Source organism: Lolium rigidum, chromosome 6, assembly GCF_022539505.1.
Source record: "Lolium rigidum isolate FL_2022 chromosome 6, APGP_CSIRO_Lrig_0.1, whole genome shotgun sequence".
Lineage (NCBI taxonomy): Eukaryota > Viridiplantae > Streptophyta > Magnoliopsida > Poales > Poaceae > Lolium > Lolium rigidum.
The window spans coordinates 326,610,110-326,624,848 of NC_061513.1; the positions used below are offsets into that span (position 1 = coordinate 326,610,110).

General features: G+C 44.3%; 1 long non-coding RNA gene, 1 other non-coding gene and 1 pseudogene across 2 annotated transcripts; 1 reads left to right on the forward strand and 2 right to left on the reverse strand.

Moving 5' to 3' along the window:
* The first annotated feature begins 102 nt into the window (after window positions 1-102).
* On the forward strand, window positions 103-1,468 carry LOC124664742 (annotated as a pseudogene).
* Window positions 1,469-8,530: 7,062 nt separating this feature from the next.
* Window positions 8,531-8,628, reverse strand: LOC124668847. Its single transcript, XR_006991920.1, has one exon. It is a non-coding gene; the product is annotated as a small nucleolar RNA Z101 (small nucleolar RNA).
* A 2,270-nt stretch (window positions 8,629-10,898) lies between these two features.
* On the reverse strand, window positions 10,899-12,303 carry LOC124666218. The gene is made up of 3 exons (XR_006990825.1): window positions 12,194-12,303; window positions 11,099-11,307; window positions 10,899-10,966 (listed from the first exon to the last, which is right to left on the reverse strand). It is a non-coding gene; the product is annotated as an uncharacterized LOC124666218 (long non-coding RNA).
* Window positions 12,304-14,739: the final 2,436 nt, after the last annotated feature.

Below are 14,739 nucleotides of genomic sequence, written 5' to 3' on the forward strand. Positions count from 1 at the left end.
TAATACTGCCGTGTACTGCACTTCCAGCAGCCAGACGTCTTTAGCAAGCGATCTACGAGATATACTCTTCCTTGGGAACTGAATTGTGAGTTGTGACACACAATGGCTGGCCCGACGGTATCTCGCGCTCTCCTCCTGCTCGTCGGCGTCGTCCTCACGGCGCAGCTGTGCGGTTGCACGGCGGACGTCGCTCGCGGCGACGGGTTCAGCGTGGAGTTCATCCACCGGGACGATGTCAGGTCGCCGTACCACGACCCGTCCCTCACCGCGCACGAACGCCTGCTCGCGGCCGTCAGTCGGTCCACGGACCGCGCCGCGGCGCTCTCGCGCTCCCACGTCGGCGGCGGCGCCATCGAGCGAGGTCACCTCCAGGCCGTTCGAGTACCTGATTGCCGTCAGAGTCGGCACGCCGCCCACCCGGATGCTCGCCGTCGCCGACACCGGCAGCGACCTCGTCTGGCTCAAGTGCACCGACAACACCGATCCGAAACGCGCCCCCGCCCCCGGCAAGGACGTCGTGTTCTACCCGGCTAACTCGACGACGTTCGGCCACGTGGACTGCAAGTCCGGCGCGTGCCGCGCGCTCAAAGGCGCCTCCTGCACCCCTTCCAACCACTGCCGGTACCTCTACACCTACTTCGACGGCTCCCGGACCAGTGGCCTCCTGTCCACGGAGACCTTCACCTTCCACGACGGCGCGACGGGGCACCGCGACGAGGCCGCCTCGTTGCGCGTGGCCAACGTCAACTTCGGCTGCTCCACTCAAAACGCCGGCACGTTCCCGGCAGACGGCGTCGTCGGCCTCGGCGGCGGCGCGCTCTCCCTCGTCACGCAGCTCGGCAACGACGCATCCATCGGCAGGAAGTTCTCCTACTGCCTCGTCAACTTCTTCTTAAACGCCTCGTCAGCGCTCAACTTCGGCGCCCGCGCTGATGTGACGGAGCCGGGCGCGGTGACCACGCCGCTGGTCCGCTCCCAGGTGGACACCTACTACACCGTGAAGCTCGAGGCCGTCAAGATCGGCAAGTCCACCTTCCAGCCGCACGGGTCCTCCCTCATCATCGTCGACTCTGGCTCGTCGCTGACGTTCCTCGACAAGAGCGTTCTTGACCCGCTGGTGGAGGAACTGACCAAGCGGATCAAGCTCCCGAAGGCGGAGTCGCGGGAGAAGCTCATGTGCTTCGACATCAGCGGGGTGCCTATGGGACAGGTCGTGGCCATGGTACCGGATGTGACGCTGGAGCTGGGCGGCGGCGCGGCCGTGACGCTGAAACCGCAGAACACGTTCGTGATGATGCATGAGGGGATGATGTGCATGGCGCTGGTGGCAGCGTCGGAGCGGAACCCTGTGTCGATCCTCGGCAACATCGCGCAGCAGAACATGCACATCGGGTACAACCTCGACAAACGCACCCTAACCTTCGCACCTGCTGACTGCGCGAACTCCTCGCCTCCTTCGCCGCAGTAGAGTATCAGAACTAGATGAACAAGCGCGCCTCGTCGTCTTCATGCCGTTGTGTCAAGTGCTTTTAGCACGCAAGATTTCTCAAGCATGTAGTTACTTCGTTTTTGTTAGGGCATCTCTAACGGGGCGACGCTCGTCCGTTTGCGTCTGCGCGAACAAATCCGCTCCAGCGGCTAGACGCAAAACGTCCGCAGCGTCCGTCCTGATGTAAACGTGGACCAAATATGCGCCAGGAATACGTCTGTGCGGACGCGTTCGCGCGTCCGTTTTCGTCTCTCCTCCAACTCATCTAAAATCATATTATTTAATGTCTTATAGTCACACAAACTGAATTTTACTCTGTACTTGCTCTAATCGAGCCATACGGTCAAATCAATGCGTCTTCATGCCGTATAGTGTGACATATGTTTTGCTGTCCATGCCACGCAAGATTGTCATCAAGCATGTAGTTACTTCGTTTTCCTTATTCTAATATTTGTTGCATGCATCATCTAGAAAATCAATCACACATATATCAAAATCAATCCCCTCCTTCGCCGCAGTAGCGGATAAATATCAGAATACCAGTACTAGCAAAAAATGTCCGTGCATTGCTACGGATTAAATTCTATTGAATACAATAATTTGAACCTCAACCTACCCAACAATTCAGTAGTTCGACCGAATTGAATTGTCCCACATATATGGAGTGATTTGATTTGAGTCCGCCTAGCAATAGATATTCTGATTGTTGCTTGTATTTATAAATTTAAGCCAAGCTTGTACGTTTGTGTAACGTCATAGGATTAAGGACCTAGCCCAAGTCCCTAAGAATGTAACTGTACGGCGAATAAGTTTCATTTTTTAACTTACCATATTTTTAACCAATTTATTGTCATGATGTTCAAAAATCAAAGGCGTTCCAAAAAATGTGTGAATTCAAATGCGATCTTACATGGACAACTAAAGAAAGATATGAGCAATAACAATTGCAAATACTACTATCCTTCATGGACAGCTAAAACGGGTTCAGAGCGGCGAAAACTGCTGAAGATGAAGATTTACATTCATTCTTCAGAAGCATGAACAGCTAAAATGGAGAAAATGTCATTTGTCACATAAAGATTTTGCATTACTGCATCATAGGCTAGCTACCAAATCTTGTTCAACCATAAGGATCGTATTACTTACCTCACGATCGCGATCGACTCAGCCACCACGGATCCATGGCCGCCATATATCCCGCCGCGTCGCTCACCTGCAAGAACAGGATGGGTCACAAATATCAGTATTACACGCGTGAGCGTCTGGCTGATATCCAAACCAATAAGATTTACTCACGGAATGATTTAAACAAGAACGATTCAGATGAATATTACTACTCGTTACATCTGGCTAGTGGATTCAATTCAAGGACTACTGATAGATGGATATTACTCCACCGGCCGGCAAGGGGAGAAGAAACTACTAGTTATCCCGCCCGCGATAAGCATGAAGTACTGTATTACGTACCTGTCGAAGTGCCGATTGATCGTGATCCAGTCAGCCACGACGGATCCCATCCATGGCCGCCCTATATCTCGCCTGCCCGGATCGCTGACCTCCAAGAACGGGATGGATCACAAATATCGGTGTTACACGCCCGCCCGTGTGCCTGAGATCCAAACCAATAAAAAGATTTACTCAAGAATCAGCGGATAGTAGTAGCCGGAAAATGAAAGACCCACAAGTATACCTCGATTTACATCACACGAGAGTGTCGCGGAGACTCGCCGCCACACCAATGATCAGCAAAAGAGAATGGCTCCGCTTCGCTCCTCTCCTCTCCTCTCCTCTCCTCTCCGAGCAAGAGTCAAAGTCTAAGTCACACGCGACGCACGCGTAGGATAGACCCCTCCTAGTATTTATAGACATGTATGGGGGAGGGCAAGGTTCGGTTTTCGTTCAAATCTCCAAAACTTGGCGCCACTTTTTTTTTTTTGTTCCCGCTCTCTTTTGTTTTGCTCCATAGCCGGATCCTTTTCTTTACGGAAGCTAATCACAACAACCCACAGGGAGAGTAATTAAGAGATATGGTCTACATGCTGTGATTTCTGAAAACAAAAAAAGCCCTATTTAGTACCGGGTCATGCGCTTTGTACTAGTCAATTCCTGATTTCTGCCCGCTAGTTAATGATTGATTGGCTTCCATGTTTACCCTGCGGAGTTGCTACTTTATGAGGGGCACTTTTATCCAGAATTTGATACGGTCCAGCTCTCCTAGTATGATTCAGGAGATTACACACCGTGCTTCTCCTCCAGCTAGCAAGCTCGAATTGACAGGAGGTTTTTGTTGACAAAACCGAAAAAGAACCACAGTTTTGTGCTGTATATAAAGTATATTTAATTATTATGTATGACCGGACAAGAGGGCAACACCACCAGCTTCTCCTCTTTCTTGCTTGTTGGGAGTTTAGGATAGACAGCCAAGATGCTTACTCCCACGGATCGCTGACATGGATGCCTAAATGGGGCAAGTCCTATTATTAAATATGTAAATCAATCAACCCCGTTAACTGCGGTATGCATGCACCTCCTATTCTTTAGGATCCTCCTCAAGATACGTCTCCTCCATCATATCCTATCCCAATCCTTTCCTTTGATTTCTCGGCCATTGCAATATTTATGGTTGGAACCAAAAAAAATCTTCATCAACCATAACTCCTCCAATCTTTTCCTTAAATTACTTGGTTCGTTGCTAGATTTATACTAGGAATTAGTTTTGACCATCGCCCACAACTTTTACCAGCATGTACGGGTGTTAATAATACATGTCTGTCAATTTTTTATACTCGGTTGTTTCAGCCGAGAGAAGAAGAGAAGATCCAAAACATTCATGAACGTAAACGGGGTTTTGTTTCTGCCGAGAGAAGATCCAAAATGTCTTTCAATTTTTATACTCCCAGTGGTTTTGTTTTCTCTAGTTCAAATTCATGAACGTACACAAATGGATACTAGTATTTGGATTTAAAACTATGTACCTGGTACAGATCATGGATCAAAAATGCCTGTCGACTTGGTAAAAATAAAATGGAGCCAAATTATAGTTTCCACCTCTTCCATATCAATAAGCTCATGCCATTCAGTATATCCAAAACCGAGTAACCTGTTTTCGTGATACAAAATTTGTTTCAAACCATTCGGCAACACCATATCCAGCTGATCTAGGGAGTGACCATTATTACATAAGATGTAAAAATCAGTTCAATCTCAGTCCATCACTAGCTACCAAATTGTATTATGTTAACCGAAACAAAGATATATTGCATTTGTAAGGTTGAAGCTACAGTTTTTGGACCAAGATTACAGCTCAAGCTCTCCAGGGCTCGCTGGATCAGCAATGCAGTGGTGACTAGGGCTCTAACTGTTGCTATACACGATCCCTACGTTGTCCGTTCAATCCACATGAATAGGAGATAAGGTTGTGCCCCAGTACTTGTACTACATATATGTACACCGACCCCTAAGATCAAAATACAAGTTAACCTAGTTAACCTTTGACACGCCTCCATGGATTACATCGTTATCTCCATCAGATAATTTTTAATTTCCTAAGCTCAACTTGTATATGAAAAAGGAACTAAAGAAATTTGTAATCTGCCGTCCACGACTACATCTAATACTAGCAAGACAACAAATCTATGTGAACACGATCATTCGCTTTACAACCTCTTAGCAGGAGTTTTCTTAGTTTCAGCACGACCTCTCCTTTTATTTGAACATACAGAACATACAACACAAATACAAGTGCATATTGTCAGCATGTTTGGTTTTCAGCCTCGATATGCACCCAATAGACATAAGCTCATCTGTTGTCATGCTTCACACTGGGGCTGGTACTCCCACCTCCCTTATGATTTTGGTTCAGCCTGAGCAGTAATGGTAACTGCAAACAAGAAAGGAATACAACGTTAGTTTTTCTTTTTGGTTCAGATCCAGAGATCAACCATTTACTTTCAAAGACATATATGGGTAGACGGTGTAACAAAGGATATAGGCATGCACTGAGGAAATAGCAGCAACTATGTAAGATTAACAAGTCACTGAAACACAACATCTATACGGCCAGAATTCAAGTAGCCATGTCATTTCTCAGGCATGGTGAACTCACTGCAATGGCCAAGCCCATACTAGAAAGGGGCATCTTTCTATCTAAAATGTTTGCCTTCAAAACAAATATTCTTCACGCAGCCAACCAGAGACAAAAGACCCTTGGGAAAATTAACAAGCCTCGAGCCAACACAACAATAAAAGATAGTTGCAAGCTAATGCTGCTGGTATAAAGGCACCACCACAAACACAAGCAGTCTACGCTGCTGGCATGAGCACAGAAGAAGCAGACCAAACAAGGATACTAGGGCCACGATTAAATGATCAATACCATTTTTTAGCTAAATACTCAGGGTTTTATCAGATTTTTCATGCATAGACATGTTGCTTTGTGTGATTGCTTTACTAAATTGTTGACTGGATATGTAAATGGATAGAGCTAAACTGGACTGTACTAACTCTGAAATCTAGTATCTGTTATACCCATGGCTATTAACCAATTCTATGTATCTATACTTCAGCACCGCAAACTAAGGTTTCAGGAAAAGAAAAAAGATAATCGCACAAGACCTATAAGGTCAATGGTCGTTGACGCCAACAAGAGCAATGTAATACCATGATACCGTGGCGGCGGCTCTGGTCGTTGACGTCGACAAGAGCCATGTTGTGGTAGCCACCCGCTGGCGAGCTGCTCCCACACAATGTCTCTATCTCCCATAACAAAGTCACATCAAGTCGCCGCTGGCCATCACCACCACTTTTGTGGACCCCATCGCATAAGGGTCCCAGCAGCAAGGTCGGTGAAGATACATATCGACCATCTCATCTCCACACCAAAACGCCGGCTCATCCACGCTGGCGTTATCCGCCTTGCCCTCCTCCTCATGGCGTAAAGTCCGATGGTGGCGTTTTGGAGCAGGGTGGTGTTGGCGACCAAGACCATGCCAAACTGTTTGCCATCTTCTAGCAGCTACAAAAATAAAGAAAATGCACAGACGATTAGACAAATGACTTTAAAAACCAGATATATCATATGTAGACGTATAATAAGCTGGAGGTGCCAGCCAATATCAAATTGCATCAGCCACATGGTGGAGCACAAGTTCATACTTATAGAAGTCTGTCATAATTGCTTTCGGGTGAATTAGAAAAAGCCTCCCACTAAGTGGGAATCAAATCAAACTCATGTTAATTCAGTCCATTGTTTTTTGAAAATATTGGCTTTCCTTTACTAAATATTGCATTATTTGCTAATCAATTGTTTTCAGATAAGGAGTGAAAATCCACCCCCAAGACAGTACAGAGATCCGCACCATGCTTACATACTCAAGAACATTCTCCAACCTATTGCTATGCAAATAAATCAGGAAAATCTTGTTAGCCATCGGGAACCATTGATGAAGCAAATAGGAAGCATCATAACCAAAATTAAGGGGTGGGTGGGATAAATACCTTCTCTTTCTCAACCTCCTGGATTTGGGATCTTCAAGCCTCAACATATACCCAGGTTCTCAAATCGTCCTCGCTTACCTGTGGATGTGGCCATCTGCAAGTTTACGTTAAATAGTAAGTATTAGAGGACTGTGCTAATAAGCTGTTGGATTAAAAACAAAAGGATGGATTCCATGGTTTCGAACAAACAAGAGAACATGTACATACAGAAAGGCCACGCCTTTTTCAGACAGACACCACCATAAACACCAATGCAGAGAAGATACAACCCAAAAGCCACACAAATGATAGGAAACTAAGCATTGAATTCGTAATAGGTGGCTTCAAAGTTCAAAACTTTTCTAGTGAAACATGCTATACAAAATTGTGCAGCAGATCTATATATCCGAGTTGAATACACACCTACGGCACACCGAGAGGGAGGCAGAGCGGTGGAGTGGGAGATCCAGCCGATTACCTTGAGGATGCTGAGCTTGACAGAGTTGTAACCACACAATAGCCGCTTCAAGTGCGAGCAGCAAGATAGGTGTCTAACAACAGCTGCACATGCTCCGAGGCTGCCGTATTCGAGATCCCCTCATTCCTGACACTTAAGCTCAGACCACATTAATTTGCTGTTTCAAAACACCCAGATTTACCTGTAAACATCCATCTACAAAGGTAAAAGGAAGATTGATAACATCGTTAATGAAAATGGGAGCCACTAGCCTTTATTTTGAAGGATTTGTTTACGGTGAACATGGACAAGGTTTAGAGGAAGCATGTTACAACAAGTGTGTCATGTGCAAATTATATTATTTAAATTGAAAGCACAACCTTCTAAGCATATCAACCAGCTACAACATGACGAATTCTTTATCTATAATTTGCTAACAGACTATTAGCATTCATGACAAAGAAAACAAATACAAGATGGGTTCTCCTGCTCTTCATAACAAGGACTCAATCAAAACATGTAACCAACAAACACGGATGCTCTCTCTCCAAGTGTGGCTATTGTTAGAATCATGTTCAGAGGCACCTTGCACGGTAATGCAATATGCCTCTCGAATCAGGCACATAGCCTTGTTTGTAGAGATAAGAGGCAATATAAAATTGAGTAAAAGAGATATAGCTGTTAAATGCAAATAAGAAAGTTGGATATGTATAAGTGCATGAAGTGTTTGTACCATACAGATCATAAAGACACATAGAAGCAAAATATTTTTTTAAAGAAAATACTCCTTGTGCATCGGATCTCCAAGGTAAAAAAAAGAGTGTGACATCACATAGATGTCCCACACACAAAAGAGTGCGTCTCCTCATCTACGTCAACAATGGTACTAAAAAACAGCAACAAAAATGAATATAAATTGGCAAAAGACATACAAGGCAAGCATAAAAGAAGACATGTTTTTTCATGGAAATACAGTATTTACTACATCATATCAGCCAATCAAACCAATAGGGAAATTAGTCTCACATTCATCATCTCATCTCTAACACATTAAAACACAAATAAAAAAATGTAAGGAAAGTTCTAAGAACACATAAGGCATCATCGAGGGGGTGAATCTGATGTCCAAGGTGAAATGGAGTATGACATCACGAAAATGCCCCACACGCAAATTACATATAAACTCGTGTCTCCTCATCTGCATGACGGCACTTTCATCCAAAAAAGTAATAAACCATCAATTTAAAGAGGAGGGCAAGATAAATCAGCGAGTTTTCCCTGCAAAATAAAGAAGCAAATCATTGGGGGTATGATCAGATAGAGCTAATACATAATCATTGGACATCATCGTACCATCCATCAACAAACTAATTTCAACTTTCATCTCGCCTAAACAAATCAAACAAGGAACCAAAAAGGAAGAAAACAAAGGAAGATAATATTATGAAGGATGCATCAGACTCGAAGTTGAAAAGATTGACTCACCTTCAAATTCTAGACTAGACAGAGAATAATAGATGGAGAGCTGCGTGGGTGTGGCAAAAGTGTACTTTATTGGCAAATAAAGCACAAGTTTTTGAGGGAGTATTGTACTTGTACGTTTCAAAGGATATATGTGCTGGTGCATCAATAAATAGTAGAGGGAATTTTTTGCACTGAAATTGGACAGAGTGCACAAAATAGCAGAAAATCAAGAATGAGCACACATCATATACAGAATCTGTTTGCATATACCAAGTGCATCACCGCAACGATAGCATTAAGGAACAAGAAAAAGAAAGACAAAGTTTAGTGAGACTACATGCATGAGGATGAGAGAGACCTCACCAGACATTTGACACATCTCAAAAAAAATTGACATTCATGAATTTATACAGTTTGGTGTAGACGAGTAAAGAAAATGGCAACAGATTAGACATCAACAAAAGGTATTGCTACTAAATGTCAAGCCGGGAGCTAGAGATAATCACTAAGATTGAGTATTTTGCTCCAAACACTCAAATCAAATAAAGGCAGTTGTTTTACTCAATGCAAATTATAAAATAATGCTAATTACAGAGAGAATCTTAAACTGAATGTATTTCAGTGAGCACACTAACCAGAGTTCGGACTACCAACTTTTGAAGAGACCACAACGAAAGCTAGTGAATTGTTGTTTCACTTGTACACTCACGCACAGACACAGACTGGCTCTATTGCCGGAAAGCGAAATGCTTCTAAGGATTGATGTGACTCGCTTTGTTCCAGATGGGATCGACACCCAGCCGTCTATCTCCACATCGGGAGAGCTCAGGCCACTCAACGGGCCGTCGGGCAGGACGTTGGCCCAATTTGGTTATGGCTCGGAGCCATCAGTTTATTTTCCTACCATGTAGAATGAAACCAAGATTCAAAAAGAAATGTAGAATGAAACCACATGGCAATCCAAGATATAAAAGCAACAAAATTTCGTCTCTGATTTATTTCCCATGGCAAGAAAAAACCAACCAGGTTTAAGAATTCTCTATAAGAATAAAAGGAAAAAAAAAACAATTAGCAAGACCGTTAGAATTTTGACATGAACTTTTCCTAATTTTCGGGCATTTTAGATCCCATAGCAAGTAATAATAAGAAAAAAATGACTAGAGCACAGCTCATGCATGTGATAAGCTTTCTTTAAAAAAGAGCTTATATTTCAGAACGGAGCTAATACATGTCAACAAGATCGGAAGCCAAATTAATCAATTAAATGAGACGCAAATTTTAAGAATATAGATGCCCACAACAGAAACAAACAATATTCAACAGCATCAGCATATTATAAAAGTTCAAACTACAGCAGTCTCATTTTTAAAACAAAGAATATTCGACACCATCAACATATCAGAAGAGTTGAAACAATACTATTCCAACATAAGCCTACAAGAAGAATCAGCAGCTAGTAGTTGCTTCGAGAAATTCAATTCATTTTGACGTTTTTAAATTTTGATTTTTATGCATTTTTATAATAGGTTCATATGCACCTATTAGCCGAAATGCCACCTTCCTTGGGGAAATTTAATTCGGCTAACAGGTTCATTGGTCTCGACTTATTATTCATCTCTAGCTACCTGAAAACCACATGCACAAAGAAAAAAAAGAAATCAGGTTTTATTAGAGCCCAAGATCGAATCCTGATTATACACTCTCAACATTGAATGCCAAGGATAGTTGGTGCCAATCAAAAATATCTACCTGTTCACGGCGATAAGGAAACCTGAATCCAAAACACAAAGCACCACGCTCTGACGAATCCATTCCTAGTCAGTTGGTCCACGCCACTTCACCATCTTTAACACTAAGAGGTTGTCTTGGCAGGACACCTACTAACTCACACCCCTAGACGACACTGACACCGCTGATCCGATCACCGTTAGCTTCTCATACAGGTGCTTCTTCAGCTTGTCCCCGGCAGTTGGGCAGCGTGTTGGCGACGGGCTACCACAGCCGGTTCATTTCCTCAGGGATCTCTGAGCTCACGGTGCCCTTCTCAGGGCAACTCCTTTGGCTATACTGCATGGGCAACCCTGCATGGAAAAAAGGTGCCAAGTTAAATAAAGTACTCGCCTGTTGAAAAAAGTAAAAAAAGTAGCCTAGTACTGCTACTCATCGATAGCCAAACAAGTCACATCCGCTAGCTACCGGCAAGATTGGCTTACCATTCACAAAATCCATAGTCGGATGCAGATGCATTCTTGTAAAACTGCATGGCCATCATGGCCATGCCAAAGGAACATGCATGCTTTCTGAGTGTTCAACGCAACCAAACTAGCAGTCAACCTAGCCAAGACTGCTGTTTTGGAAGATAAGACCTACTGCTCCTTGTTGCTCCAAAAACTTTATGTGCTCCCTCAACGAGTCTTCATTCCTGGAAGATGCAAGGGCAAACTTTTCAATAGGGAATTATCTTCAAGTGCATTGCACACACGCTAAGATTAAGTTGAAGTTGGAAAATAAATAAAAAAACGGAATGTGCATAGGACCAAGGCAAAAGAAACATATCATGGAAATACTAATTATGAAGAAACAAGACCAGCAGCATATCAATTTGCTCATCAAAAATCTACGCAAAAAGACCTCACTACACTACCCTGCAAACAAAAACGATCTTATTAAACCTGCACTAATCAGTAGCACAATTAGATAAGCACACATTCATTGATGAGTGGAAGGTGTGCAGGGTAGGCTATCATCCTACGTCAGTCCACACAATTCTGTGGACACGCATAGCATGTCCCAAAAGGCAGCTCCAGCTATCACGTAAACTAATAAAATAAAATTAACTGCATGATCTAGCGATGCCGAGGTAGAAACCTCTGGTTTCGGTATGCGCCAAGAACGCACCAGAAGCTAGGGCCACACATAGCTGCAAATACATTAGTAAGCGAACCTCAGTGAAACAGAAACACAAACGACTAGTAAGTAGCATTAACAAACAAAATAGAAGCTTGCAAGCACTATTGCCATCCAAATCAATTGCGTACATAGCAATATGCGTAAGCAGAAAAATCCTACATGCTTTGAACCTGATAATGTGCAAGAAAAATCATACAATGTCTATGTACAATAAGCAACAAACAATCCAAAAATAACCGCATCAATTTCCTACACATGTAATGGTTATGCACACAACAAATTATAATAGAGTTAGATAGATTTCTCTCCAAACATGGATTATTCTCTACTGCCTACACATTCAACAAGAGAAAAATATGCAATGCTTAGCAATGATAGATGGAGGAGAGAGAGCTCACTCGGCAAGTCAGCAGCAACTGGTTGGGGAGGGAAGTGCAGCAACATGTCAGCGACGTCGCCGACAACAGCAACTCCAGGAGTTGGCCGGATTCCCATTTCAGGTGGTGCCAATTCCTACAAAAGAATATTAAGAACTAACCTGATTAAGTCTGCTTCACTACATATAATAATTCATGAGCTAGAACCAGCATAGTTGCAGCTATGCCAATTCAAATGTCAAGCATGATTTACCACCAATTAGACATATAATAGTACAGTTACCACCAGCCACACATGTATTTTATACCAAACTACAATGAGAATACTACATGTCAAAATTGAGCTACTCCATATATTATGCGCTACAGATGACCGATATTGCATCTATGCACCCTTGGATCCACTTACTTCACTAATCCTATTGATATGAAAATAGACCGCTCGCTTTAAGCTAGTACAACAATAGAAAGGGCAAGCATGACTCCAGAGATCTCGAAGTACTACTGACCACCAAACACTCAAAACCTCAAACTTCTCACAACCTTCTCTACACCAACAATTGTGTTGCACTGGCAGCCAAAACACACAAAAATATTAGTAAAAGGCATCAGGAGGCACCTACCAGTCCTAGTCGTTCTTGCGCCGATTCTCGAATGGAGGAATTAGTCAGCCGGGCGCCCATCTTGTACACCCGCACCGGCACCATCATCACCCCCTTGGGCTCTACCACCACACCAAATCATGAAACATACCATGAAAGTTAAGCTAAGGTTTTCGCTGCAGTAAAAAGAACCCACACGGTCAACAAAACAGAAATGGACAGGTCCAAGAGGATGCGCCAGGGTACTTACCGGCATGCGGTGGCAATTAGCAGCAGTCTGTCCCTGTCATCATCATTGCCATCACGGTAGCACCTAAACTGGATCAGTATAGGAAAATTGTGAGGGCATGTTGGAAAAAACAAGGTGTATGCAACATGGAAAAGGAAAACAATAACCAAATTGGAGTTCATCTCAATGAAACAAACATCGCACATCAAAACAATTTATGAGCGCCTAAACGGCACAACATATATGAGCAACCTACAACATATGACCAGGAAAATTACATTTTTTTCTCTTTTGCTTCTGAAGCAAGTCACATAGATTACCTCCAGACATGTACAGTGAAGCAAAGGAACGTAATAACAAGAGTATGATATCGTCTGGCTGATGATAAAGACTGTAGACATACTTCTTTTTATGCAAGAGACAGAGGCCTTCCACTGTCAGTAAACCTTACTAGAAGTATATGTGTAAACAAACAAAACAACACTGCTGCAATCCGACCCAGTAGCGATATAAGACACATTAGCAGTATCAGTTAATAACATTCTAAATCCACAAATAAAGAAATAATCACTAACGCACAGTAGCCCGCAACCACGGGAATAGTGGCGAGTTCTTGTACATTCAAACCAAGATGGACATATGGATAGATTGCTGATGGGTGGATTAATTCACTGGTGCAATTGAGGGCAGTTGAGAAAATAAACATAGTGGGTCGATCAATCCAAAACATGGACGGGGAAGAGAATTCCTTACAACAGTCACTTATACTAGTGCTATGGCCAAGTCATAATTTGCCAAGCCATGTTTGGCTGATCGATAGAGAGAAAACGCTACCTTGCAATTAATTGACATACAGATGCAGATACACATCTAGGCGTAGGAGCTGCAAGCACATGCAGATACACATCTAGGCATAGGAGCTTCAGTCCATCTTTCAAGAAGCAGCTAGCAATACCTCAATGCAGCTAGCTACATCGATCAGAAAAACTAGCTAGCCCGCACTAGGAGATGCACTTGGAACATACATAGGATACAATGAGTTATACCTTCCAACGGCTGAAGCATGTCGATGAACATAGGCGCCGAGGCTTGCGCTCTGGATGCCGAAAAGCTCGATCAAGCAGGGCAACATGGCGTGGCAGCGGCTTTGGTTGTCGGCGCCGGCAAGTGGGCCGCTGTACAGATCGCCGCCAGCCGACGAGCCGCCCAGCTTCTCCCCGCTCAACCTCCCCGCCTCCTACAGCTAACCACCCGCGCGGCTGCTGCAATCGGACGTGAGGGTGTCGTTGGTCCGGAGCTGCAGCCACCCCGTGGCGCCCGGATCCGCTCGCCGGTGGTCAAGCAGGCTCCGAGGACGCCGGCGGCCACGAAGGACGCGCCTAGGAATACGGGAAAGACTAGTAGATGGCATGGTGCATCAGTTAGCCCTGCCGCCTCACCTCCACCCATCACCGAGGCGCCGCCATCCCCATGGATGGCAAAGACGGAGCATTGACGTACTGCTCCTCTGTAACGCCGGCGGCTGGGCTGAGGTTTGTGGTGGGCGGAACGGCAGTTCAACGGCGTTGAATCGAGAAAGGGAGAGGTACCCGCAAAAAAGGCACCTGAGCACGTCGGCGGGGAAGGGATTTGGCAGAGTTAGCATAACAAGGCATCGACGGTGGAAGCCCTCCATCGATTGGAGGCGGCCGGTGCCCGGGGACGACCAGGAGCGGCGCTTGATTCCGCGTAAGAGC